At 46.3% G+C, this 16326-nt stretch overlaps 1 protein-coding gene across 1 annotated transcript in view; it reads left to right on the top strand.

The window, feature by feature from the left end:
* Positions 1–11362: 11362 nt before the first annotated feature.
* Positions 11363–16326, top strand: part of LOC144602011 (protein kinase C delta type-like) — a 61050-nt gene continuing 56086 nt past the window's right edge. The window contains 1 exon segment of the mRNA XM_078414695.1: positions 11363–11730. The gene's annotated coding sequence lies outside the window, so the exon portion shown is untranslated.

Here is a 16326-nt window from a genome sequence, read left to right as displayed (position 1 = left end):
CCTGTCAATTTTCCTAGTTACATCCTCAAAAAATTCCAGTAGATTTGTCAAGCATGATTTCCCCTTCGTAAATCCATGCTGACTCGGAATGATCTTGTTACTGCTATCCAAATGCTCAGCAATTTCGTCTTTTATAATTGACTCCAGCATCTTCCCCACCACTGATGTCAGACTAACTGGTCTATAATTACCCGTTTTCTCTCTCCCTCCTTTCTTAAAAAGTGGGATAAAATTTGCTATCCTCCAATCCACAGGAACTGATCCTGAATCTATAGAACATTGAAAAATGATCTCCAATGCTTCCACTATTTCTAGAGCCACCTCCTTAAGTACCCTGGGATGCAGACCATCAGGCCCTGGGGATTTATCAGCCTTCAGTCCCATCAGTCTACCCAAAACCATTTCCTGCCTAATGTGGATTTCCTTCAGTTCCTCCATCACCCTAGGTTCTCCGACCCCTAGAACATTTGGGAGATTGTGTGTATCCTCCTCAGTAAACACAGATCCAAAGTAACGGTTTAACTCGTCTGCCATTTCTTTGTTCCCCATAATAAATTCCCCTGCTTCTGTCTTCAAGGGACCCACATTTGCCTTGACTATTTTTTTCCTCTTCACGTACCTAAAAAAACTTTTGCTATCCTCCTTTATATTATTGGCTAGTTTACCCTCGTACCTCATCTTTTCTCCCCGTATTGCCTTTTTAGTTAACTTTTGTTGCTCTTTAAAAGAGTCCCAATCCTCTGTCTTCCCACTCTTCTTTGCTATGTTATACTTCCTCTCCTTAATTTTTATGCTGTCCTTGACTTCCCTTGTCAGCCACAGGTGTCTCTTACTCCCCTTAGAGTCTTTCCGCCTCTTTGGGGTAAATTGATCCTGCAACCTCTGCATTATTCCCAGGAATACCTGCCATTGCTGTTCTACCGTCTTCCCTGCTAGGGCCTCCTTCCAGTCAATTTTGGCCAGCTCCTGCCTCATGCCTCTGTAATCCCCTTTGCTATACTGTAATACCGACACTTCCGATTTTCCCTTCTGCCTTTCCATTTGCAGAGTAAAACTTATCATGTTGTGATCACTGCCTCCTCATGGCTCTTTTACCTCTAGTCCCCTTATCAGATCAGGATCATTACACAACACTAAATCCAGAATTGCCTTCTCCCTGGTAGGCTCCAGTACAAGCTCCAGTACAGTACATTTGATCTCCCAAGTGCAACACCTCACAGATGCTCAGAACAAACTCCATCTGCCATTTCTCCGCCCAAGTGACAGTTGTTACTCTTTGGGAGGTCGAATGTAAGGGGGAAGTGTACAGTTGATGGGAAGACCATTAACAGCATTGATGTGCAGATGGGTCTTGAGGTCCAGGTCCATTGCTCCTGATGGTGGCAACACAAGTAAATGTAGTGGTAAAGAAGGCTTATGTTATGCTTGCCTTCATTACTCGGGATATTGAGTATAAGAGTCAGGAAGTCATGATGCCGCTATATAAGACTTTAGTTGGGCTGTCTTTGGAGTTTTACGTGCAGTTCTGGTTGCCTCATAATAGGAAGGACGTGGAAGCTTTGGAGAGGGTGAAGAGGAGTTTTACCAGAATGATGCCTCAATTTGATTTGATTGTGGTATGAGAAGAGGTTGGACATGGTGGGTTGAAAGGCCCATTCCTGTGCTGTACTTTTCACTGTTCTTTATCTCCAATTGATCGATATCCTTTGACAGTCTTCTTCACAGTTCACAACACCACCAATTTTGGTGATGTCTGCAAACCAACCCATCAGTATTTACATCCAGTCATTTATATACACAGAGGTCCCAGCACAGATCCCTGTGGAACTCCACTGGTCACAGACCTCCAGCCAGAATGACACTTTTCCATTCTGTTTTTTATTCGTAAGTCAGTTTGGAATGCAAACTGCCAAGTCACCGTGGACCCTATGCATCTTAAGCTTCTGGATCAACCTGCCACAAGGAACTCTATCAAATGCCTTGCTGAAGTCCATGTGGGCAACATCCACTGCCCTACCCTCAACAACCACCTCCTCAAAATACTCATTCAAGTTAGTAAGACTGACTGTCACAGACAAAGTCATGCTGACTGTATTTAATTTGCCCATTCCCTTCCAAATGAGAGTAAATTCTATTCCGAAGAATGCTTTCCAATAGCTTCCATATCATTTGCATGCGGTTCACTGGTCTATAATTTCCTTTCTTAAACAGTGAAACCAACCTTTGATATATTTTCTTTATCCAATGCTACTTTCTTTAAATCTTTACAAACACATAAATAAATTACACAAGCATGTTCCAAAGGCAAATGAAAATGCAGGAATCTGCCATAAGGATGAGGGAATCTGCAATTGAAACAGTGAAGATAAATATTATGATCTGTACTAAAATTCAAGTCAAGTTTATTATCATATGCACAAGTCTGGTGAGGTACAGGTACAATGGAAACATAACAAAAGTCACAAGCAAGGAAATGAAGTTTTGCAAAGGCGTTGGTTCTGAGGTTTACAGAGCATGTGCAGGATATGCCCCTGTTCTGTCAAGGTTGAGATGACAAATGTCTGCTCTTTTCCAGAATGTAGGTTTGTTCTCCAGAGCCTGGTCTGTTCCAGAGAAGGAGGCAGAGGAGAAGGCCACGAAACTGTCAGAATGAGCGAGTTAGTTATACGGCAGAAAAGTGAATTGTGAATGTCATAATAATCTCATTTCCAAAAAAGGGAAACCAACCTTCATCTGCAAAATACTTTTCTGAACTAACATCTTATTTATAGAAATATTGGGGCCAGTCTTAGCATATTTTAGAAAAGCAAAATGGAAGTGGAATGTGGCACTGAATCTGGCCGGAGGGAACTTTCTCGAAACAAAGTCAGGTGAGAGCTCCAGTCTGCTGCTGATCTGATAAAGAAGTTACCGTCTTCCTCTGTAGTTACCTGCATAGATGCCTTGGGCACAGCTTCACCACATGGGAGTGATGATACTATGTTGGCATCCGTTAATGACCGACATTGGGCAGATAGAATAGCATTTTAAAAGGCATTTGGATAGGTACTTGGAGGATATGGGCATCATGGCCAGCACAGACAAAGTGGGCTGAAAGGGGGCCATTTCTGTGTTCTAATTCTGTAAATTGCCCAACACAAAAATAACTTGGTTATTTTGATTAGTGATGTCAGTGATCTGAAACAGCCCTATTGCTCTCAACAAATACTGCCCGACCTGCAAAGTATTTCCACCAGTTTCCATTTCTACTTCATTTATGTGTACTCATTTTTTCTGTCCATTAACTATTGCACAATCTGAGGTGAGGCCACTGTTCTGACCCAAATGGGCACCCTGGCATTATGATAAACTGCATGAGCTTGTCACCTTCAGGGAGGAACAGACGGAGGTTTTCTTGGGGCAATCCATAACTTTGAAACTGAGGTTGAAAATCTGCCAGCTCAAAATAAGGTCATACAAGAATGGATAAAAGCAATCTCTATACCAGAGAGAGGATAGGATATATTTGGTACTTTGGGACATTTCCTCTCACAATCTAAGACAAGTGATGCATCAATGAGATGATAGAGAGCTTGCAGAATCATCTTACTCAAACACCTCTGAATATTACAGAGCAGAAACCAGAGATCAGGCAAGATCATTAGCACTTTTACAGTGGAGTTGAAGATTATGCCTTAACACTGAAATGTTGACATCTTCCTGAATTGAGTTCTGCAGGAGGTTTAACAGTGGTGCAAATTCAATCAGAGATATTAAATACACAAAATGTAACACTTGAACCTGAATATAAAATTGGCATATCAGCTGTGGAGATTGGGAGGTATTCAGGATCCCCGGAGGTCTGGAGGGTGAATTATATGTTGACTTTTATTGCTGGAGATTAAAGTGCAAGATTTAACATATCTTAATGCAATTCTACATAATTTCAGTGAGTGCACCTGGAGTATATGTTTTTGTCTCCTTACCTTAAAAAAGATGCATTTGACACGGTGGGGGTGGGTGGGCAGCAAAAGGTTCACCAGTTTAGTTCATAAGTCATAAAGTTATTCCCAATAAAAACAGGTCCTTGTGCCCAACTCATTCATGCCAGCCATTATGCCCATCCACACTAATCCCATTGCCCACATTTCCTCTACAAGCTTGTTCCATATATCCATCACCCTCTGTGTGAAAGAGTCAGATCTCCCTTAAATTTCTGCCCTCTCAACTTAACCCTGTGCCCTCTAGCTCCAGACTCCCCCACCTGAGGAAAAAGACTGATTGCCTTATCATGCCTCTCATAATTTTATAAATCTCTCTAAGGTCACCCCTCGGCTACCTATGTGACAGTGGGAATAAACCCAGAAATGTCCATAGAATGCATTTTACTAATTCCACCCCATCTAAGTACTTTGAACTAAGGCAATCCCGGTCAATATTGGGGAAATTAAAATCCCTCACCATAACAACAAAATGCTTTCACATTCCAGATTCATAGAATTACGCAGCACAGAAATGGGACTTTTGCCAACCAAAATAACCGTCCACACTAACTCTATTTGCCTGTGTTTGGCTTGTAGCCCACAGATACAGGCCAAACACAGGCAAATAGGATTAGTGTGGCAAAGAATTCAACAGATTCACCGCCCTCTGACTAAAGAAAATTCTCCTAATCTCCTTCCTAAAAGAACGTCCTTTAATTCTGAGGCTTAACCCTTCCTATGCATATACCTATTCAAACGTCTTTTAAACATTGTAACTGTATATGCCTCTACCACTTACTCTGGCAGCTCATTCCATATACCCACTACCCTCTGTGTGGAACAACCTGCCCCTTGGGTTTCTTTCAATCTTTCCCCTCTCACCTTAAACATAGTTTGAGACAAACCTAGCCTGGGAAAAAAACTGCGACCATCCACATTGTCTACATCCCTCATGATTTTGTAACCCTCTATAACAGGGGTGTCAAACTACCAGCCCACGGGCCGCATCCGGCACGCCAAGGGGTCCAATCTGGAAAAGCTAGCACTGTTAAATTATACACAGAAAGTGAGCTAGCTACACTTAAACTCGCAGGAAATATGACTTTTGCGCAGAAGGAAAATGCAGCTGTCACCTCCCCACTCCCAAGTTCCCGGGGGTGAGTGGAAGCTACGCCCATGTCCGGCCATGCGGTGTCATGGGCGGGCGGGAAGGGTCCGGCGCTGGGGAAGGATGGGAGTCACTGCGTTGTGGACACCGGGAAGTGCCTGGGCTGCCACCACAGAGACCGCCACCATGTACCTGGGACCCAGGTGAGTGCGTGGATAGAGGCTGGTGGGAAGTCGCCGCACTGTGAATGGGGCCGCAGCCAGCGATCCCAAATCTGAGCTGCTCTCCAGGGTGGGGGCTCTGGGTTTGGGTTAAGGTTAGGTGGGATGTGAAGACGTGCTGGTAGTTATGCAGGAATAGGGAAGAGAAGGGAGAAGGTGATGGTAAAGGAAGGGGAGGGGGAGCAGATGTGGGGAGGTTTTTAGGGATGAGGGAAGAGAGGGTGTCGAGGGAGGGAAGTGGGGGAGTAGGTGGTAAAGAAAGGAAGTAGGGAGGGAGGGGATGAGGAAGGGAGCAGATGAGAGGAATGGTGTTTAGGGATGAGGGAAGGGAGGGGATTTAGGGATGAGGTAAGGAAAGAGAGAGGATGAAGTAAGGGAGGGGAGTGGGGGAGTAGTTGGAAGGAAGGAAGTGGGGATGAGAGAGGGGATAGGCTGAGGAAAGGGAGAGGGCAGGTGAGTGGGTGAGGGTAGAGAAGGACATGAGAGGTGAGGAGAGAGGATGTGAGGGGAAGGAAGAAAGACATAAGGAGAAGGATGGGGAGTAGGGCCTTCAGGTGAGATGATGGACAGACCATCTTTCACCATGCCAGGTCGCTGCTGTTTGGCTGTTCACCACCCAGCCAGCCCATTGTGGGCAAAACATAAACACTTTAGGAATACGAAAGACAGGGGAACAGAATTAGGCCATTTAGCCCAACAAGTCTACTTTGCCATTCAAACATGGCTGATCTATTTTCTCTCTCAACCACATTGTATTGTCTCCTTTCTCCCTGTAACCCAATCAAGACCTATCAATCTTTGCCTCAAAAATAACCAACGTCTTGGCCTCCACCACTGTCTGTAGCAATGAATTCCACAGATTCACCACCCATTCCTCCTCATCTCCATTTTGAATGTATGACCTTTTATTCTGATGCTGTGACCTCTGGTCTGAGACTCTCCTCTTACTGGAAACATTATTTCCACGCCCACTCTATCTAGGGCCTAGATATCAATCATAAAAGTAATGCTTGCTAGGTAATCTACTTCATAAGAAACGATATTCGTAAAGTGAAACACTTTGTAGTGAGTTATAGCAGAGACTGAGACACATGAGAGCAGGTTGAAAAAACGAAGGCAACGAAAGTTGTGGGAGCACGAGCGTGCGTTTGTGCGTACACAACTGATCCGGCCCGCGTGAAGTCGCAATTTTGCCCATTCCAGCCCGTGACCTAAAATGAGTTTGACACCCCTGCTCTATAAGCAGGGCCGTTTTTACAGCATTATGGGCCCCCGGGCAAAGCAGTGTACTGGGGCCCCTACCGTTACTCGCCCCCACCCCCCTTTCCCTACCAGCCCCCCCCCCCCCTGTCGTGCCGGTGAAAAGCACTTACCGAAAAGCACAGCGATGGACTTAGGGTGCTACATTGTGGCGAAAAGCACTTACAGATCGCTGTGAGAAGCACTTAGTGATGGAAAATGTTGTGAAAAAAGCACTTATTGAACCTACATTTTTAAAGTAGTATTTATTTATTGCAAGTCACTTAACATACACAGATCAGCATGGGGCCCCTATGCTCGTGGGCCCCCGGGCAAGTGCCCATCAGGCCCATGCGTTAAGACGGCCCTGTCTATAAGGTCATCCCTGTTCCCTTCACTATCCCCTTCAGCTCAACACGTCCATGCCGACCATTTTGCCTATTTGGTCAGCGTTAGGACCGTTTCTATCCATGCCTTTCCTGTTTAAGTACCTGTCTAATTGTCTCTTGTCTCTTAAGTGTAGTGACTGACTCCACCACTTCATCTGGTCTCCTTGAAACTTAAAGCTGCGCCTGATAGCATTTGATTTTTCCATCCTTTCGGTTTCAGTGTAGTTTATTGTCAAGTGTACCGAGGTCCAGTGAAAAGCTTTTGTTGCATGCTAACCAGTCAGCGGAAAGACAATATGTGATTACAATCGACCTATTTACTGTGTATTGATATATGATAAGGGAATAACGTTTAGTGCAAGATAAAGTCAGCAAAGTCCAATCAAGGATAGTCTGAGGTCATAAGGGATAGGAGTAGAATTAGGGCATTCAGCCCATCAAGTCTACTCCACCATTCAATCATGGTTGATCTATCTCTCCCTTCTAACCCCATTCTCCTACCTTCTCCCCATAACTTTTGACACCTGTACTAATCAAGAAACTATCCACTGACATGGCCTCCACAGTCTTCTGTGGCAAAGAATTCCACAGATTCACCACTCTCTGACTAAAGAAAGTTCTCCTTATCTCCTTCCTAAAAGAACGTCCTTTAATTCTGAGGCTATGACCTGTTGTCCTAGACTCTCCCACTGGTGAAAACATGTGATAAGGAATAGGAGTAGAATTAGGCCATTTGGCCCATCAAGTCCACTCTGCCATTCAATCATGTCTGATCTATCTCTCTCTCCTAACCCCATTCTCCTGCCTTCTCCCCGTAATTCCTGACACGTGTATTAATCAAGAATCTATCTATCTCTGCCTTAAAAATATCCACTGATTTGGCCTCCATAGCGTTCTGTGGCAACATCCTCTCCAAAGGGTCAGCAAAGAGGTAGATAGTAGTTCAGCACTGCTCTCTGGTTGTGCTAGGATGATTCAGTTGCCGGATAACAGCTGTGACGAAACTGTCCCTGTAAAAGGGACTGGGAAAAGGGTTTTGACTGTCGAGCCTATCTATACTCTTATAATTTTATGGACTTCTATCAGGTCTCCCCGCAACCTATGATCCTCTAGAGGAAAGAATGCAAGTCCGTCCAACCTCCCCCTGTAGCTAATACCCCCTCATCCTAGAGGCATACTCTCCACTATATCTGAAAATATGACTGTCCCTGCCTTAACCACACTCAGTGACTGATCATCCACATCTATTTAGACAATTCTGATGATTTGCAGGCTCTTTTTTTCCGTATCTCTGTCCTGAATGGAAAAGTGGGTCATTGTCTGCTTGGTGAGCTTTAGCTGGTGGCACTCCATGGGGATCAATGCTGTGGCCTCAAAGATTTATTCATCTGTATTATTAATGTCTTAGAATCAGACAGTGCACTTAACACACAAAGAAAATAAATAACCTTTCAAAAGGATGACATTTAGCCTCTTTTATTTGTTAAGATATCACAAAATAAAGGAATTATGGGGCCTCCTCTAAACCATTGCATAGATTGGACAAATCAAATTGGCAAAGGTAATTTTGAGGAGTATATGTGGGATTTGCTTCCTCAAACAACCAACTAGGAAATAGGTTATTTTAATCTGATCATGAGTTAGGAGACTGAATTAATTAATGATCCTCCAGAGAAGGGTAATCATAAGATGACAGTATTTCATATTCATCCTGAGAGGGACAACTTAACTATGAAGCTGGAGTATTAAACTTTAGAAGTCAGTTATAATATGTATGAAGACAGAGTGGATTACAGTTACTGGGAAAATAACTTAAAATGTCAGGCGTTATGGGGCCAAGTTAATAGATATTTTTAAAGCGGAGATTGACAGATTCTTGACTAACAAGTGTGTCAGGGGTTATGGGGGGAAGGCAGGAGAATGGGATTGAGAAGGAGAGATTGATCACCCATGATTGAATGCAGAGTAGACTTGGTCCTCCCACTATGAACTTATAAAAGGCAAGGCAGTAGGAAGATAAATGGTGAACACTGAAGGAAATACTTCACCCTTTTCATTGCGAAAGTTCTACAATAAGAATAATCTATTCTTCACATGAAGTTGAAGATAACATCAAATTGAGAAAAAGGCAGTCAGTTACAAAGATTAGTGGCAGGCTAGAAGATTTTGAAATGTTGGATATCAACAAAAGCTGACTGAGAAAAAAAAGAGGAAGGAAATAACGAGACTAAACGAACAAGAATTATAAAACGTGGTGATTTTACAAACTAAACAGAAAGTGTGGAAAGGGAAATGTTGGTCCTGTGGAGGAAATAGAAGCAGCTCAAGGCCACTCAAGTTCAGCCTTCAGTAATATAATGGCTGAGCTTCGAACTCAGGGCCGCTTTCTTCACCACCCTGAATTCATGTAGATTGCCCCCACCTCTCTTCCAGCTTTCTCCCCCGCCCACCACAATCAATCTGAAGAAGGGTCCCAACCCGAAACGTCGCCTATTCATGTTGTGCAGAGATACTGCCTGACCCGCTGAGTTACTCCAGCATTTTGTGTAAACCAGCATCTGTAGTTCCTTGTGCTTACATACTAACAGTAATCTGGGAATTCCTTACGATGGAGTTCATTACAATGGAAGTTCGGAGGCATTTCTAAAACCATACTTTAACCTAGTAGCTACCATTACTTTAAGAAAGGGAAATTGTATTCAATCAAAGTTTTAGAGTTAGTTGAATGTGTAACAAGCAGGGTGGACAAAGGAAAATAAGTAAATGTAATGTATTTGATTTCCTGAAGGCGTTTATAATGTGCCACCTAAAAAGGTCATAACTAACGGAGAACAGAGGATATGGATAAAGAAACAAAATGCTGGAGTAACTCAGCAGGACTGGCAGCATCTCTGGAGAGAAGGAACGGATGACGTTTTGGTAGGCTGTGATTTGTGGCGTAGCACAGAGATTAATGCTGAGTGTCAACTATTCAAATGTCCATTTAGCGACTTGGACAAAAGGACTGAGCCACATTTGTGAGGCCAATGGTTGGGCCCATCCAAAGCTGCCCTCATGATCTGCTGAAGGCGCTCCCACAGTCCTGTTGGTTTTGGAAGTTTCATGAGATGGGCTCTGCATTTATGTCACCCATGTCCCACATTATTTTATGAACTTTTATAAGATCACTGCTCAGTCTCCTCAACTCCATTTGGAATAAACCCGACCGTTAAAATGCTTACACTCTCCAGAAATCCCAAAACATTTTCAGAACAACCAGTTTCTCACTCAAGGCAACTTATGAAGAGGAATTTCTGTTCCATGTCACAAACCTTTGGAATTGTGCATCTCAGAGACGTTTGGAGATGAACGCTTTCAATGTATTCCAAGCTGAGATAAATTATTGTTGTTTGGGGAGTCAAAGATTATGGGGAAGATAGACACAAAAAGCTGGAGTAACTCAACGGTCAGGCAGCATCGCTGACGAAAAGGAATAGATGACCTTTTGGGTTGAGACCCTTCTTCAGACATCGGGATTTTACAGTAAAATGGAGGTGAAGAGAAATCTTGCTACCCTTGGTCTTGTTGAGTGGGAGAGGGGGCTGTTCTAGCCCCAGCACCAGCTCCAGCTCCAGCTCCAGCCCCAGCACCAGCGTGGTAGTGGTCGTGGAGACCAGACGCCTGTTGTGGTGGGCAGCCCAGTGGGGTGCCCGGTGTCATCACCACTCCTGGTGGCCATGGTGTGTTGGGCTGTGTGATCACAGATATCACAAGGGCATTAGTCCATTCACTGGTCGTCAGGTGTTTGCAGGAGAAACGGACCATTCAGCCCACCCTCCTGCACCGTATTACCTCGCACCGCTGCCAGATCCACAACTCGCCCCGACTCTCCACTGAGCCCCTCGGCCGCCAGTTCTCAACTTTCACCAATTAGGAGACATGTTTCTCTGTCCTCAACGTCCCTCTTGCGAGGCTGCCGCCTCTCCCCCTTCTCTCCCCCTTCTCTCCCCCTTCTCTCCCCCTTCTCTCCCCCTTCTCTCCCCCTTCTCTCCCCCTTCTCTCCCCCTTCTCTCCCCCTTCTCTCCCCCTTCTCTCCCCCTTCTCTCCCCCTTCTCTCCCCCTTCTCTCCCCCTCCTAACCGCCTTTACCCCCCACTCCCGCAGCTTCCCGCCTTTACCTCTACCCCTCCCTGCCTCGATCCCCGCCTCAAACTCTTCTCTCCGCCTCCCACTGCCCCCACCCTTTCTCTCTATCTCCCTCCCCCCTCTCTCCACCTCCCTCCCCCGCTCTACATCCCTCCCCCTCTCTCCTCCCTCCCCCTCCTCCCCCTCCTCCCTCCCCCCTCACCTCTCTCCCCCTCACCTCTCCCCCCCCCCCCCCCCTTCCTTCCCTCCCTCCTTCTCTCTCTGCCTCCCTCCCTCCCTCCCTCCCTCCCCGGGCCCGGGCGCGGACGGGTTAACGCGGGCACTGGGCTGTACCTGTGGACGTCACTACCCGGACTCGCAGCAACTTCCTGAAACTCTGAAACAGGCGGCGACCGAGAGAGACTGACCCGGGACAGAGAGAGAGAGAGAGAGAGAGAGAGAGAGGGGAGGGGAGAAGAGAAGAGAAGAGCGCGGGACCGTGGGACCGTCACCGAGTGAAAGAGACTCCAAGATCGGAGAGAGAAAAAGACCGGGGGATGGAGAGAGGGAAGGAGCGAGATTGACCCGAGACAGTGATAGCGAGAGTAGAGACTAGAGGAGAGGAGAGAGCCGGGCGACAGTGAGAGGGAGAGAGGTGCGGAGCAGAGATCCCGAGCCGGGATCCGGAGAGCGGGCGATCGGACTGAGGTGAGTTTCTCTCGATCGAGAGGTCATTCGGACTTTTGGCGATGAAACTGGGCCAGTCCGGGCGCTTGGGACAAGCCACAGCCAGAGTTACTCCCTCCCCCTCTCTGGTCCCCCTCCCTCCCTTCTCCCTCTCCCCCTCCCTCCCTCCCTCCCTTGTCCCCCTCCCTCCCTCCCTTGTCCCCCTCCCTCCCTCCCTTGTCCCCCTTCTCCCTCCCTTCTCCCTCTCCCCCTCCCTCCCTTCTCCCTCTCCCCCTCCCTCCCTCCCTCCCTTGTCCCCCTCCCTCCCTTGTCCCCCTCCCTCCCTTGTCCCCCTCCCTCCCTTGTCCCCCTCCCTCCCTTGTCCCCCTCCCTCCCTCCCTTGTCCCCCTTGTCCCCCTCCCTCCCTCCCTCCCCCTCCCTCCCTCCCTCCCTTGTCCCCCTCCCTCCCTCCCTCCCTCCCTTGTCCCCCTCCCTCCCTCCCTCCCTTGTCCCCCTCCCTCCCTCCCTCCCTTGTCCCCCTCCCTCCCTCCCTCCCTTGTCCCCCTTCTCCCTCCCTTCTCCCTCTCCCCCTCCCTCCCTTCTCCCTCTCCCCCTCCCTCCCTTCTCCCTCTCCCCCTCCTCTCCCCTTTCCACCCCCGACCCCCCACCCCTGACCGGGAGCTTGGGCAACGTTTAGCCACGGTTACACTTGAAGTGGCGCACCCCCTCTTCTCCCCCCCCTCCCCCCGTCTCCCCCCCCCCTCCCCCTGTCTCCCCCCCCTCCCCCCGTCTCCCCCCCCTCCCCCCGTCTCCCCCACAGCCACCCACTCTTGTCTCCCCTTCACCACTGACGCCCTCCCCCCAGTCTCTCCTCCGTTTCCACTCCACTCCCTCTCTCCCCCACCCCGTCCCCCCACTGTCCTCCACCCTGTCACTTACATCCCCCTCCCCCAACCCACCCTCCCCATCGCACCGCCCCCACCTTCCCAAACCCCTTTCCCACCCCACTTCCCTTTGTGCACTCGTGCTGTGTGAAAATTGGCTGCAGGATTTTTTTCAAAGGATCTCTGTAAACTATTTCATTGACTGTGGAGATCTGTGGGGTGTCCTGATTCTGAAATTAATAAGATCTGGAGCCCCCTCAGAGGGCAGGTTGGCCAAATGCCTTCCCGCGGTTTGTTACAGGTCAGGAAGTTTCCCTATTCACCACCAAACACTTTGTAATTTAAGACAGCAGATACAATCTGCTGGAGTTTGTGACAGGTCTCAGCCCGTTCCCCACGTGACCCAGGTTCCTTGAATTTACTCTGGTGAATTTCTTGAAAATCTCTCTTACTTAATTTATTTTCCCATCGAAGCAATATAGTGCATAGAAAGGTACAGCACACAAGCAGATCTTTTGTCACATGATGTCAGTGCCAAACATGATGCCAAGCTAGACACAAGGAAGTGCAGATGCTGGAACCTTCACGGCAATATAAACTTATCCTCACAGCCTGCACATGATCAATATCTCCCCACCGCCAAATCACCAACCTTTAAACCCCATTCTCATATTTGCCTCCATCACCACTACTTTGATGGTGCGTTCCAGGCACCCACCACCCTCTGTCTAAATTAACTTGCCCCGCACACCTCCTTTAAACTTTCACCCACTCACCATAAAGCTATGCCCTCCAGTCATTGACATTTCCACCGTGGGGCAAAGGTTCTGATTGTCTACTCTATCTGTGCCTCTCGTTATTTTATCAGTGTCCAGCGCTCCAGAGAAAGCAACCCAACCTCTCCTTATAACCAATCCCTCTAATCTAGACAGCATCCCGATAAATCTCTTCTGCACCCTCTCCAAAGCCTCCTCGTCATTTCTGTAATGAGGAGACCAGAACTGTATGCAATACTCCAAATGCAGCATAACCAAAGTCCTATAAAGCAGCATCATGATTTCCTGACACTTGTCCTTGATGCCCTGACCATTGAAGGCAAGCGTACCTACCGTATGCCATCTTTACCACTCTCTCTGTTTGTGCTGATACTTTTAGGCAACTATGGATTTGGATCGCAAGATTCCTCTATACATTAATGTTTTTGAGGGTCTTGCCACCAATTATATAGTTTGCTTTCACGTTCGGGCTCTCAACGTGCAACATTTCACACTATCTCGGATAAAACTCCATTTGCCATTTCTCTGCCCATTTCTGTAGCTGATCTATATCAATATCCCACTGTACACTTTGACAACCTTCCTCACAGTGTACAACTTCTAAAATCTTGGCGTCACCTACAAACTTAATAACCAACCCATCTACATTTATGTCCAAGTCTTTTATATATATGATGCTCTTTAAGAATCCCAACACCTCCTCCTTGATTTCAAACTGCCCTTGCATATTAGTATTCTCCACACTGATCTCCGTGTCCTTCTCCTTGGTGAATACAGATGCAAAGTACTCGTTTAATATCATGCGTACATCCTCTGAATGCAAGCACAAATTCCCTCTGTCCTTCAGTGGTCCTACCTTTTCGCTGGTTACCCATTTTGCCTTTAATGTAGATATAGAAAAATCTTTGATTTTCTCTCCACCTTGCCGAAGCCATTTCATGGCCCCTTTTGGCCCTACTAATCACCTACTTGAGTTCATTCCTACTTGTTTTATATTCTTCAAAGGCCAATCTGATTTCATTTTCTTAAACCTTGCGTACACATCCTTTTTAATTTTGACTAAATTTATAACCTCTGGTCATCTACGGTTTGATTAGTTTGCCAGCCTTACGAGAACATGCCTGTCTTGAAGTCTGCCGGAGATAGAGGAACAGATATGTTGCCTTTTGTTAATCTGTCCTCGTATCTGTTCCTCGATCTCCTGCTGGATTTTGTAATCCCATTACAGTGATTGCAACCCATACCGCCTCAGCGGACAACCCTCCAGTATGCCCGCTCTGTGTGCCACTAGTAAATTCTCCATGACTAGTAGAACAACTCCACTTCTCTTACCTCTCTCTCTCTCTAACACATCTGAAACATTGAAACCCTGGAACGTTGAGCTGCCAGTCGAGTTCCTCCTGCAACCGCGTTTCTGCAATGGCCATAGCATCATAGTCCCAAGCACTGACCCAGGCTCTTTCATCTGCTTTATTCACACTTCAGCCCATCAGCTTCACCATATTTCATAATCTCAAGATTCAGCTTTTTTAACTAGTGTGTAACTCTCTATAGTCACTCCCCAGGACTCATTCCTTTTCAAACCTAAGGTATTTATTCACAAAATGCTGGAGTAACTCAGCAGGTCAGGCAGCATCTCAGGAGAGAAGGAATGGGTGACGTTTCGGGTCGAGACCCTTCTTCAGACTGAAGAAGGGTCTTGACCCGAAACGTCACCCATTCCTTCTCTCCTGAGATGCTGCCTGACCTGCTGAGTTACTCCAGTATTTTGTGAATAAATACCTTTGATTTGTACCAGCATCTGCAGTTATTCTCTTGTATTACCTTTTCAAACCTATATCATTTGTGCCAACGTGCACAATGAGTTCTGGGTGCTCCCTTTTCCCCATGAGAACTTACCGAAAAGGAAGTTTTTTTACAAATTTCCTCTGCTCTGATCCATGAATCTAGATGCAGTTATTTTTTTTTTAATGCTTTTAATCATTCTGGCTGAATTGTGGATTAGAACCCTGTGTCCCTGTTTGATTATCTGGTGAACTGTTTACTACCTATTTTTTCCTCAAATTCAATGATCTTTGATTTCTCCAAGGCATTTGTCTCTGCCCATACTGTTCTCTGTGCACTGTTGACCTCTCCCCTTCATCGTATTCTCCCTGCAGCAGCCTCTGTCAGCATGACATTTGTTCACACGTGCACTAAGGACTGCCATCGCCAGCCCACCTTTCTCTGACCCCCCCACTTTCTGTATGTTGACTGTATGTCTTCTATTCAGGACTGGATGTGCTGGAATTTTGCCTTCATTAAATTCAATCACTCCACCACCGTGGAAGATTTTACAGTGTGCAAATACAAGTTAAAGTTCACCCTTTTTTTCATTGGTTTTATCTTTCCATCTTGCTGAAACCCTTTGATAGATCAGCTACTTGATGTAGGGAACAGTCCGAGATCTGTTCCGAACGCACTGTCCTCTTATGATCACAGGTTTGTCCTTTCCCATTCTTGCAGGATAGTTAGAATTGTCTTTGCATTGATATGAACAACCTGATCCACTTTTTCACTAACAATGCCACCTTACTCCTTATTCTTCCCTTGTTTTCCTCCTCTAATTGATCTTGAAAATACATCCTTTGGCACTGTTAAATCTTTGACCTTGTCATACAGGACCCAGTTTCCTTCACATTATTACATGGTTACTGTACCACCCATTCCTATTTTAAAGGCTTTAGGCATTCACAGTCTCACAATCCCGATGAGCTCTTTTGAGATGTTGACCTTTATGTGTGCCTTCACTCATTGATGATGTGCCAGTAACCTTTCTCTCACTAACTCTTAGACTGCTTTCCCTCTTTAATCTGATGACGTTTTTCAATAATTTCAGTCCTAACTGCCGTTCTGTTCCATCACTTTTATTAATTACCCATTTTGACCGCATTGGGTAGACTTGCTCTGAGCATGATTAACAGTCTTTCCATTTACCC

The sequence above is a fragment of the Rhinoraja longicauda genome, chromosome 17 (assembly GCF_053455715.1).
Source record: "Rhinoraja longicauda isolate Sanriku21f chromosome 17, sRhiLon1.1, whole genome shotgun sequence".
Classification (NCBI taxonomy): Eukaryota; Metazoa; Chordata; class Chondrichthyes; order Rajiformes; family Arhynchobatidae; genus Rhinoraja; species Rhinoraja longicauda.
The sequence above is the reverse complement of the archived record's forward strand: the minus strand, read 5'-3'. Positions and strand labels throughout refer to the sequence as shown.